This window comes from Parus major, chromosome 18, assembly GCF_001522545.3.
Source record: "Parus major isolate Abel chromosome 18, Parus_major1.1, whole genome shotgun sequence".
Lineage (NCBI taxonomy): Eukaryota > Metazoa > Chordata > Aves > Passeriformes > Paridae > Parus > Parus major.
Genome location: NC_031786.1, coordinates 5653084 through 5664599, shown reverse-complemented (window position 1 = coordinate 5664599; position 11516 = coordinate 5653084).

Below are 11516 nucleotides of genomic sequence, written 5' to 3'. Positions count from 1 at the left end.
GCATCTCCATCCCCGGCTGTGACAGCCACCACTGACCTCTGGCTCATCTGCCATTTTTTGAGCAACCTGTAGGAAGTGGCATGTTCTTACAATACTAACAGAAAGCTTTTGGAGGATGGAGGTTTAATAAACAGAGGGTTTGTATGCCTCCCTTTCCCCTAAAGTTAGGGGATTTTGCAAGTGTGAGAGTGTTGAGGTAACTCAGGAGTGTTGGAATGACTTGGGACAGGTGGAGCTGGTTGTTCAGAAGAGCTGGGATGCAAACATAGCTGGCTGGAGCAGAAAGTAGAGGATTCATTGCTCCTTCAGCCAGCACAGTGCAGTGCTGTAGCCTTGGCTCTAAAGTGCTTTCTTGGCTTTCCCTTCTGGTGAATCCCTTGGGAAGGCAGCAGGCACTTAAAACATGCAGCATGCAGTGCAAGTGCTCTGAGGCACTGAGAGACAGGGCTGTGCAAGGTGTAAAGTGTCTGCCAGCCCCCTTGGGGCACTCAGGCCTGCTGTTAGAGGGGTTTTCTGCACAGGGGATCCCAGGGGACACTCTGGGTCAGTTTTCACAGTGGTGGGGTGAGATGGACACTGAACAGACCAGTCCAGCTCCCTAACACAGCACAGCCACTCTCGTGTAGCTCCTGCCCAAAGCTGCAGTCATGACCAGGTCCTGTGACCCCTCAGGCTCTGCCCCTGGCTATGCCCCACTGCACTGAACCACCACAGGTACCCTGAGGCAGAAGGAGCAGGCATCCCTCACCTGCTCACCAGGAAAAAAACCATTCCTGGCAGATCTGTGAGCACCACACCTCCCCGTGGCATGGGACTGACCCCAACCCAAGGCTCTCCATCTTCTGACCTTGAGGAATTCAGGTCTCCATTCAAACCTAGTTTAGTTCAGCCTCTTATTAAATCCTTAAGAAGCCTAAAATTTGAGCCTGACCATCCCAGCAGCCCAGGGATGCTGCTGCATGGGGCCAGTGCTGGAGGATGTTGCTCCACCTTTCAGGACTAATGGGCACATGAATGTGGCTTCTCACCAGGAGGTCCCTTTTGTGTTGCTCATGAGCTCAGGTTCCATCCTGCCCTGTGGGGTCCTTCTCTCAGGCTGTCAGAAAGCTGGAAGGAAATGCCAGTATTTAAAGTTATATAAAATTTATGAGAGAGGGAAAGGGAAAAGCTTCCTTGAGTGCTTTCCCTGCAGGGCTGTGGGCTCAGAAGGAGCACCAGTGCCTGCATGAGGCTCCAGGGAAGAGCTGGGGATTGATGCCACCTCCAAAGCCATGTGGCTGTGGCCAGTGACTGATGTCAAAGCTTTCCTCCACATGCAGACAGGAGGGAAACAGCATTCCCCACAGACACTGGCTCAGGAAGCAACACAGAATCATAGAATCACTAAGGTTGGAAAATACCTCCTAAAATCATTGAGTCCAACTGAGAAGCTGAGAACAGACCTACACTGGCTGGGTCTGAGACCTGCAGGAGCTCCCCAGGGCTCAGGGATGGATCTAATGGATATTTGACAGCCCAGTGTGAGGTGCCCACCTCCCTCACTCCCAACCTGGAGTGAGGATGAGAAGTGCAACCCCCGAATCTACAAACCCTGCAGCTGGACAGACACCACCCAGCAGCTGGATCTCAACAGGAATCACGGCTGGTTGTGTCTGACTCTGTTAACAGGGGACAAACAGCAGCAGCAGCAGCAGCAAAGTGATGGTGTGTGGCTGCTGCACACAGATTGTGTGTGGCACTGGTGTCACACAAGGCTGGTGTCACACAAGGCTGGTGTCACACAAGGCTGGTGTCACACAAGGCTGGTGCCACACAAGGCTGGTGTCACACAGCTGGCAGGGCACGAGGAGCTGCACACATGGAGAGCTGGCTGGCTGATTACTCAGAGAGATTCTGCATCACCCACAGCACTCAGAGCTGCTGAGCTCAAAGGAAAGAGGCAATTGAGGATGTTTTCATTGCAGGGGCTCCAGATGAGATCAGGCAGAAGATTTAATGGGCAACCAGTTCCAGAACAAGGAGCAAACAGTAGTGATGATGCCACTGGAATATGATTCAGACAGCAAAGGTATTTAAGAGCTCAGTTTCCACTTATTTTAAAAGAAATTAGGGACCCCTGCAAGAATTCCCCCCTGGCCATGGGTCTCAGTTCCTGAGGGAGGTGGTTGTGATGAAGGTCATACATGGCTTCAGCCAACACCTAATGATTTCCTGCAAAAATGAGGATTAATTCAGCTGTCACCAAATGAGCACCTTGAGCCACAGGACCTGCTTCCTCCACCTGAAGCACCTTGTGCCACATTTGGCTGTAATTTGTGCATGTGCCAGGAAATTCTCCCTGTGGATAATTATCAGGAAAAGATCATGGCCAAGCTGGTACCTCCAGTGAGGCTGGATGGAGCCAGATTTTAAAGGCACAGCTGTGAAAATGTCAGCCTGAGCAAGAACATCCAGTTTAGAGCCTGTTCTAATACCAAGTATTTAGTGGTTTCCACTCTGCCAGGACTGGTTACTGATTGACTACAAGTGACCTCCAGTTGCTGTATTGATTTACAGCAGCTGTCAAAGGGCAAAAAACTAGCCCCATGCCCAAGACCTGAGAACCTCTGAATGGAGATTGCACAACTGAATGAATGTTTTGCCAGCACTTTAAATCTTGGAAAGAAAAAGTTAGCTTGAGGTCCTGATCTCCAAGGCAAACAGCAGTAAAATTTGAATATAAGGTTGCAGCATTAGAGGACATGTCTATTAGCCAAAAAAGCAGCATAATCTGTTTAATTCTCAGCTATTTATGGCTGGGCAAATGATACATTTAGGCCTCAGAGTTTAGAAAGCAAATGGGAAGTCTTCCAGGGGCTGATGGGTGGGTCAGGTTTCAGCAAGGAAACTCTCTAACTCTGGTATTTTAATCTGTGCCCATCCCTACATCCCCTTTTCTTCCCATCCAACTGTCCCTGGTGCCCAGCTAAAAGGTGTTGGGGGTCTCCTCCAAACCCCTGGCTTTGGTGGACACAGACCTGCATGTGCCAAGGACCAGCTCTAACAAAGACAAGGAGAGTTGAATGTCCACGTTTCAGAATTTTAGGGACACTTGGGGTGGGGAGCTGGGGCCTCCCCAGACCCCTGGTACTGTTCCCTGGAGGAGAAGGCTGGAGACAAGATAAAGAGGGAAAGATTCCTCCAGAGGAGGGAGGGGGAGCACATTTTCACCTTAAACTGGTCTTGCAACATGACAGTTGGTGTGGATCACCTGGCATGAAAAGAACTGTCATAAAGGGCTTTGTGCCTTCTCTTTCTCCTTTGCTCTGCTTCTCACAGCCCTGAGCCAAGTGGAGACTGTAACATGTGTAAAGGACATTGCTTCCTCTACTGCTTGAAATAAACAGGAAAACAACAGTAATAAATCTCCAGGATCAGATGGTTTTCACCCAAGGGTAAAAGTACTTACATAAAACATTGCTTAACCATTAACTGCAGCAGATAACCTTTACTTCAGTGTGGCAGAACCAGAGCATGGAAGGTAACAAACACAGGGCTAATTTTAGAGGAGGGTTCCCAAGGGCTGGCTATGAAAACTCAGCAAGTCTGGTAGAAACTGTAAGAGAGACTAAAACTCACAGCTGGGTGGTAAATAGGATGTGAGGAGGGAGATTGTGTGTGCTTTAACAGAGGGAAGTGCTGCTCTGTGACACTTCCTTTGAAGCAATCACAAGGACAGGGCTGGTCCAGCTGAGGGAGTTGATTTGGATCAAGACCTTAGAGCTCCAGCTCTCTCACCCAAGGCTTTTGAAGTCCTGAGACTGGGAGAGGTGTGACAGTCTCCTGAGCCCACAACTGGTTGAAATATAAGAAAGAAAGAGTGATACCAAAAGGTCAGTGTTCAGTGTGAAGAGAAGTCATCAGCAGCGTCCCAGGGAACCTATGGAGATCATCTGGGAGAGGGATGGGAGAGATAGGTTATGAAGATTGTTGTTGAGATCAGATTATTCAGGGCTGCAAAATCACAAGCTGACTGTGAGGAGCTGCAGTAATACCAAGTGGCAGGATGATAAAATAGCAAATGAAATGTAATATTGGTTAGTATACATGGGGGAAATTGAGCTCTGCATTCCCATCACAACTTCAAGAAAGCCCCCTGAGCAGATCCTCCACATCACACATCTCAAAACAGCACCAGCAGCTTGACAACCTGCAACATTCCTGTTAACAGGCACAAAGAGCCTGTGGACATCTCAAAATCCCAGCAGACTGGCACATGTTCAGGCTGGACAAGTTACTGCCCTGCTAACAGAATGCTCCTGCTATTAGGAACGTGCTCCTGACATCACCAGATAAATCTCAGCCACATCCCAGCCTCGTAGTGTCAGGTCCTGCTAAAACAGGCACCTCACCTGCATCTGCCCCCACAAGCAGCTCGTGCTGCAGGAGGACAACAGGCTCAGACCCAAACCCAGCTCTGGAGCCCTGAGTCTCTTCAGAAGATCCCCACAATTCCTGCATCTCTGGTGCTTGGAGAAGACCCTGGAAATGACAAAGCTCCTTCTGGAAATGTCTCCAAGGCTGGCTTTGGCCAAATCCCTCCATCCCTGAACAGAGAGCAAGATGCAAGCAGGATATTCCAGGGGAGCTGTGGAGCAGAGGGGGTCGCACCAGCCTCAGCAGGACTCACCATATCCTAGAACTGTACAATCATCACAGGGTTTGGTTTGGAAGGGGCCTTTAAAGACCTTCTCTTTCCATGCCCTGCCATGAGCAGGGACACCTTTCACCAGCCTAAGTTGCTCTAAGCCCCATCCAACCTGACCTTGAATATTTCCAGGGATGGAGCATCCACCACCTCCCTGGGCAGGCTGTGCCAGGGTCTCTCCACCCTCACTGCACAGGCAGGGCTGTGTCCTCCATCCTGCACTGCCCAACACAAAATTTAATGCCAGAGCCAGAGCCAGAGCCAGCTCCCAAGAGTGGAACAGCGTTACTGCACCCACCATGGCCCCAGAGTGACCCAAGGTCTTCCTCACGCAGCCTCAGCTTCCTCTTTTGGCAATACTGGAGAGCAAGTTTTTAAAACAGCCCTTATCTCTCAGCACTGACACAACCTCAGGTGCCTGGAAACGGGGACAGGAGCCTCCAGCCGCTCCCAATGCCCGACACGAGATGGCATTGTGACATCGGGGTGACATTGGGGTGACATTGGGAGTGACATCGGGGTGACATTGGGGGTGACATTGGGGGTGGCATCGGGGTGACATTGGGGTGACATTGGGGGTGACATCGGGGTGACATTGGGGTGACATTGGGGGTGGCATCGGGGTGACATTGGGGTGACATCGGGGGTGGCATCGGGGTGACATTGGGGGTGATATCAGGGTGACGTCAGGGTGACATTGGGGGTGGCATCAGGGTGACGTCAGGGTGACATCAGGGTGACATCGGTGGGGACACCGCGAGGGGACCCGCACGCAGCCACTTCATCTGGTCTGAAAGAGGAACATCCTCCCCCTGAGGCTGAACTGCTCTGGCCCCGATTCATTTCACTGTTCCACAGACACCCGGCTACGTAACTTGTATTATTCATTAATAAAATTATTAATTTCTTTAAGTGGGAAGCAACCCCACCCTGCCACACTGGGCAGCTGGGTCCTTCCTCACTGATTTCATCATTGTCTTGTTAGAAAAACAGGAGGAGAGATTTTAGGTTTATCAGGGGGAATAAAGATCCAGTAGGGAGTGTGATAAGGCAATTAAATCCATTTCCAGAGCTGCAGGGAAAAGCCACAATGTATAATTTATTTGAGACGTTCTCTCTCCCTGTTTGCAAATTACACAGTTTCTAAAGATATTGGTCCAGTTATTCAAAATTATTCATGAATCTCTCCAGTGGATAATACTCGACCAGCTGATCAAGCAATAAGTGAGTATTGCAGTAGCATTGCAACTAAATTCTCCATTTCTGCTGTAATTTATTGTCACTAACAGATGTGGACAACTCAGGTAATTAACCTGGGATGAAATTCAAATTGTGTATTTGGTTATAATATTTGCAATCCTCAATTTTTACTGTGCTAGCCAGCTCCAAAGGTCAGCTCATCAAGAGATGGGTGACAGTATCTGATCTCTGACTTAATGGAATTGCTACTTTTATTGGGAGATTTGGATTTTGGTGATGGAGCAGTCAGTGAGCACAGAGAATTAGCAGAAAATAAACATAGGTTAAGATGGAAAAGTTACTGGCCTTCTCAGATCTACTAATCTAACAGGTGTTATCAGCAGGACCTACTCCAAAATCCCTTTATCTGCTGGGTCTCTGATGGTGCTTTTCCCCTGAACTACCAGGTGTGGCAACCCAAAGCATTCAGGAATCATGAGCCACATCTCCCAGTGCCACAAAATTTGCTTTAAATTCCTGTTACTTCTTTTAAATAAATAAATTGTTAGCATTTTTTTGGTCATTCTTTCAGTTTGCCTTCAGATGGCAGACCCTTCCAGCAATCACACGTTTACACTTTTCCTTTGCCACCAGCAGCATTAAACAAAAATATTTTCCTCAGTTTTCTTTGTGAAGGAAAGTTTAATGTCTGTGTCTCCAGAGCTGGGACTGCAGCTCTCATCCGAGGCTCCCAGGAGGGTCTGGAGGAGCAGTGTTGCCACCTAGGGACTCTTCAGAGCTCTAAAAGAGTTTTCTCCAAGCTGGGATGTTCTGATGTGTTTCTGTCGGGTCCTGGCTGCTTGTCTGCTCACTGTAGGAGTCCTGGGAGGGAAGCAGGTTTTGGAGATGGCATTTTTGGCCTGGCTTTTGTTTTCCTACAAAATTATTAGCCCTTGTGGCTCAGCACTGGATGCCAGCCAGAAATCCTCCACCAGCAGCCTCGTAAAGGCTGTCACAGTCCCTCCACCACAGGCTCCAGGAGCACATTCATCCTCAAGGTGCAACCCTACACCTTTTGCTTATCAATCCAATTTTTCACCTTTATAGAAGTTTTCCAGCAGACAAAAACTAAAGGAGGATTTGCTGCTATGACAGGAAGATTAACACACAAGCAAATTATTTGTAACAAACACCTTATAAGATAGATGGAGCTGCTCCTCTTGTTCACTAATTATTCACAGAGCACAGGCTTGAAGAGGAAGAATTTTTTTACTTCCTTTGTGAAATACACACAGATACATTTCTTTATTTTTATTTATAAACACTTTCACAGTAAAAAACACTCCTGAGAGCATCTTTTGCAGAATTATTGCCACTTACAGGTTATTTAGTTAGCAATCTGAACAGACAACAAGTTTGGTTGCTTGGGTTGATTTATTTGTCTTTTCCCTTTTTTTTTTCAGCAATTGCCTAGATCAGCAAGACTTTTGTCACTGGCTTGAGCTTGTCCTACAATTGAAGTTCCTGGTCTCCACTTTACTCACCAGTCTGCTCAAGGGAGAGTATTGCTCTGGGTTTTTCTGGATGACCACAGGGCTTTAAATCAGACTCTGGGGCAAATGCTCTGGCCCAACCCTCAGAGATGGAGCTCTGCAAGTGCTCCATGGAAAAAGTGCTGCTTCCAGAACAGTCTCTGGAAACATGGGGGTTTCTGGAGCCTCTGGAAGCTGTGGGAGATGGACAGGTAACCAGAAACAAGGGGAATGGGCATACTGAAGAGCTCAGAAATGTGTTTCTAGGTGCAGCCTTGTGGTTTCCTTCAATTTCATATTTCCTATATAAAGAAACATTTTTTTTTTCTTTTTGGTAAAGCTTTATTTTCCCTACTTCCATAGCCAGAATTAAAATGCATTGCCATGTCCTTGGCAGTGCTGTGAGCAGAGGCAGATCCTTGATCCAGCATTGTGATCCTTGTCCTGTGTTACATTCACATGGAATTTGGAGTTTTCCTTCTTGGGCAGCCAGGTGAGGGAAGCAGCTTCTAAAAATATGTTTTTACCTTGAAATCCAGACAGTGCCAGGGTGCTTGGAAGATCACCATTCAGTCCCTGCCTTCATGGCTCATGTGTTCCAGATGTGAGCACGTGTCCACTTTCTGTATTGACTGGTGCAAATCATGTAACATATGTAAAACCTGCCGGCCTGTGAGCTGAACAAACACACAGCTGCTCTATGAATCCATTACTGGTGGGTGTAGATGGGTTCCTGGCCTAAATAAACGCATTTCAAACTCCTCAAGGTCTGCTTTCAAAACCAGCACTTTGTTTATATAACACAGTGCAGCCAGGCTCCTGCCCCTTCTGCTCACCAAACCCTCCCTGCCCTGCAGCTCAGGTACTTTCATTTCTGCTTAAAGAAAATCAGAACATGAATATGTTTTTGTAAACATAACTAATTTTTTTTAAAAAATAAATTTTACTTTGTAAATAAGAGTAAAGCATTGTCTACATTCAGGCACTGTTAACTGGAAGCATCCACAACACATCACTCTAAGGCACACCAAAATAGGCACAGAATAAAAATATCTTTAAAGACCAGGACCTGTAAATTCTGAGTAACTTTATACTCTGGAGCAGAATTGCCTGGAAACACAATAATTTTATCCCTCCCTGCTGCAGCTGCACATGGGGGATGGCCGGAGTCAGAAATGAAAAGTTTCCCTTACCCTGCTGCTGACAGAAAAAACAAAACAAAAACAGTCCATGAGGTGGGGGAAATCACGTTTTTGTTTGATTTGTAGGTGCTTGGGTGGGTGCTGCTCATTCACCTGGGGGAGCCTATTTGTGACACGACCCCAGAGGCAGCAGGTCTGCAGGGACAGAAAGTCTGGGGGGAGAGGAGGAGCAGGAGGAGAAAGAGGAGATGCTCTCTGCAGACACACAAAGTTCGTGGGGGAGCAGGAGGAGAAAGGGGAGATGTTCTCCACAGACACACAAAGTTTGTGGGGGAGCAGGAGGAGGAGAAAGGGAAGATGTTCTCCACAGACACACAAAGTTTGAGGGGGAGCAGCAGGAGGAGAAAGGGGAGATGCTCTCTGCAGACACAGCCAGCCTGTGGGGGAGAGGAGGAGCAGGGGGTTTAAGGGGAGATGCTCTGGTTGCTCATCAGCTCCCAGGCGGTGTGGGAGCCCCAGCAGAGGCTGGCTCTCCTTGGCAGGAGCTGACGTGGCCCCGCAGTGTCACCTTGTCCTGTCCCCTCCCTGTGCCGAGCCCTTCCGAGGGGGCGTGGGCCACCTCCGCCTTAGTTTTCGTGTTCGCTTTTAGGGCTTTAGAACGAAAACGAAAGGAAGAAGAGAGCCCTGCGGTGGGGGGAGACATTGCTCCTTTCATAGTTTTTCCTGTTCCTTCATTTCCTTGTTTCCCCCCCTGCAGTCTCTTCCCTGACTTGTTGAAACATGGCTACCGCCACACGGTGAGGGAAAAGCTGCGATTTTTAACGTGTGAAGCCGTAAGAATTTTAAATAAGTGCTTTTTTAAGAAGCCCGAAAGAGCCCGGAGGAAGAGAGTGTGTGCCTCTCTCTGCTGTGCCACCTGCAGGTCCCTGGCACCTCTCTGCAGACACCCTTCCACCCTGGCAAAAGGCAATGTTTACACTTGGCATTTTTATTTTTAGTGCATCCGAGCCCCAGCCGTGCCTCAGCACATCCTCGTGGGCCAATTGCCACGGGGGGAGGCACCTCCCAGCAAGTGTTACTTCATTTCTGGAAGGACTGAGGAAAGAACAATCCCCAAATGAATCCTGGCAGGAGCTGGCTGCAGGTCCCCATTTCACCAGTCCTTCAGGTTCTTCCAGTTCATGAGGACAAGGTGCACAGCAAAGGCATTTGCTCTGCAAGTGGCCTCTCAGCACCTGACCTCTGGGAATGCAAATAACACTTAAAGCAGCCAAGTTTGACACAGACCCCTCACCCCAGCCTTGGAGCACCACAGAGGGACCAGCAGGGTAAATCCAGTGGGGTTTGGTGGCCCTTTGGGGTCTGTTTCTAAAAGGACCTCAAAGAGTTACAAGTAACAGTGGCCAATTTCCAGTTTTCCTTCATTTTTGCCTCAATTGGCTTGTCCCTGTTCTGCTGGGATGCTGCTGAGTGTTGGACAGCACTCATTAACATTCTCACTGTGGGCACAGCCCGAGTGATCCCCGGCAGAGAGGATTTCAGTCACTGCTGTTTAGTCCTACCCAACATCAGTTCCCTTGAAAACACCCCATAATCATCTGTCCCCCGTTTAAGCACGTCCTGACCAAGCACAGGACATTGAATGGATCAGAAGCAAATCATACTTTCCCTTTCCTCTGCTGTGGGAGGGATTTCACAGGAGGAAAAGGCCAACATGGTGCCCAGGGCTCACCTCAGCAGGGAAGGCAGTGCCACAGGGGGATTTTCTGAGATAAAAGCCTGTGATTTTCTGAGGATAAAAACCTGGAGGTGCTTTGCAACAGCAGTGGTATCATAGCCCAGGGTCAGCCAGAGCTCTCAGGCTAGAAGCAAACCTTAGAGCTCCTCTCCAAGACACAGAAATGGGGTTACACCTTGTTGTAACGGGAAATGTGAGCCCAGAGAAACCAGAACTGCTGCTGGAAGGCAGGAGTAGGAGAGCAGGTCATATGCTCCCATTCCCAGCTTTCCATTGCATGATTTATCAAGTTGTTATGAAAAAGAAACAAACAAACAAAAAACAAGGAAAAACAAGTAAAGAAGGAAAGAATTGGATAGAGGTTGTACAGCCTGGACTCCTCTTTGTCTTCCAGCCTGCCTGGACAAATGTCATTCTGGGAAAGGCTGGAGTTCAGATACAGCCCTCAAGTTCAGGAGCTCTAACAGGGAATGAAAGAAAAGGCTCTGGATGAAGATAACTGCAGTAGTTATATGACTAATCCAAACATCTTCAGATGTTTTCCCCTCTGCCTGTAAGAGTTATGTGATCCTAAACATCCTCAAGGGAAGCAAACCCATTCTGGCTAGCAGATGACTAACTGCATGCAAATTACACAGATATCTTATTATATACTACAAAAGACCAAAATATCCAAAATGACAGTGCCCCGTGGGAGGGCTCAGACCGGGCACTCCAGCACCGCTCTTTCCAAAAAGCAACTGGGAGCTGGGCAGAGCAAGAGCCCAGACACAGCCAGAATGAGCCTTTTGTTCCAGCAGGCCACTTGCCACCTTGCAGCAATGCCCCCAGCAGCAGGGCTGGGCTAGAGAGCTCTCTGGAAAAGAGGCAAAATCAAAATCCTGTCTCTGTAATCACCGTGACTTTTGGAGGGAGACACCTCCAAGCTGGGCTCACAGCTGATCTTCCTCTCCACTTACACAGTGCTCATTCTCCAGTTCCACTAGGGAGATGTTTATGTGCAGAGCCCATTTGTGCAGGCAGCAAAAATTCCAACTCATTGGAGATCCCTGGCCAGAATGTATTTTAAAATGCATTATTAGCCACACATTGCCCCCAGCACATGCACAGAGGGACGTGGCAGTGGAAGTTTCAGTTTTCTAAAGGCAGAAGTCTGTCCCACATGCATGAGGTTTCACCTCCAACCTTTACCTCTGTGAGTAGGGTCATCCATCCATCCATCCATCCATCCATCCATC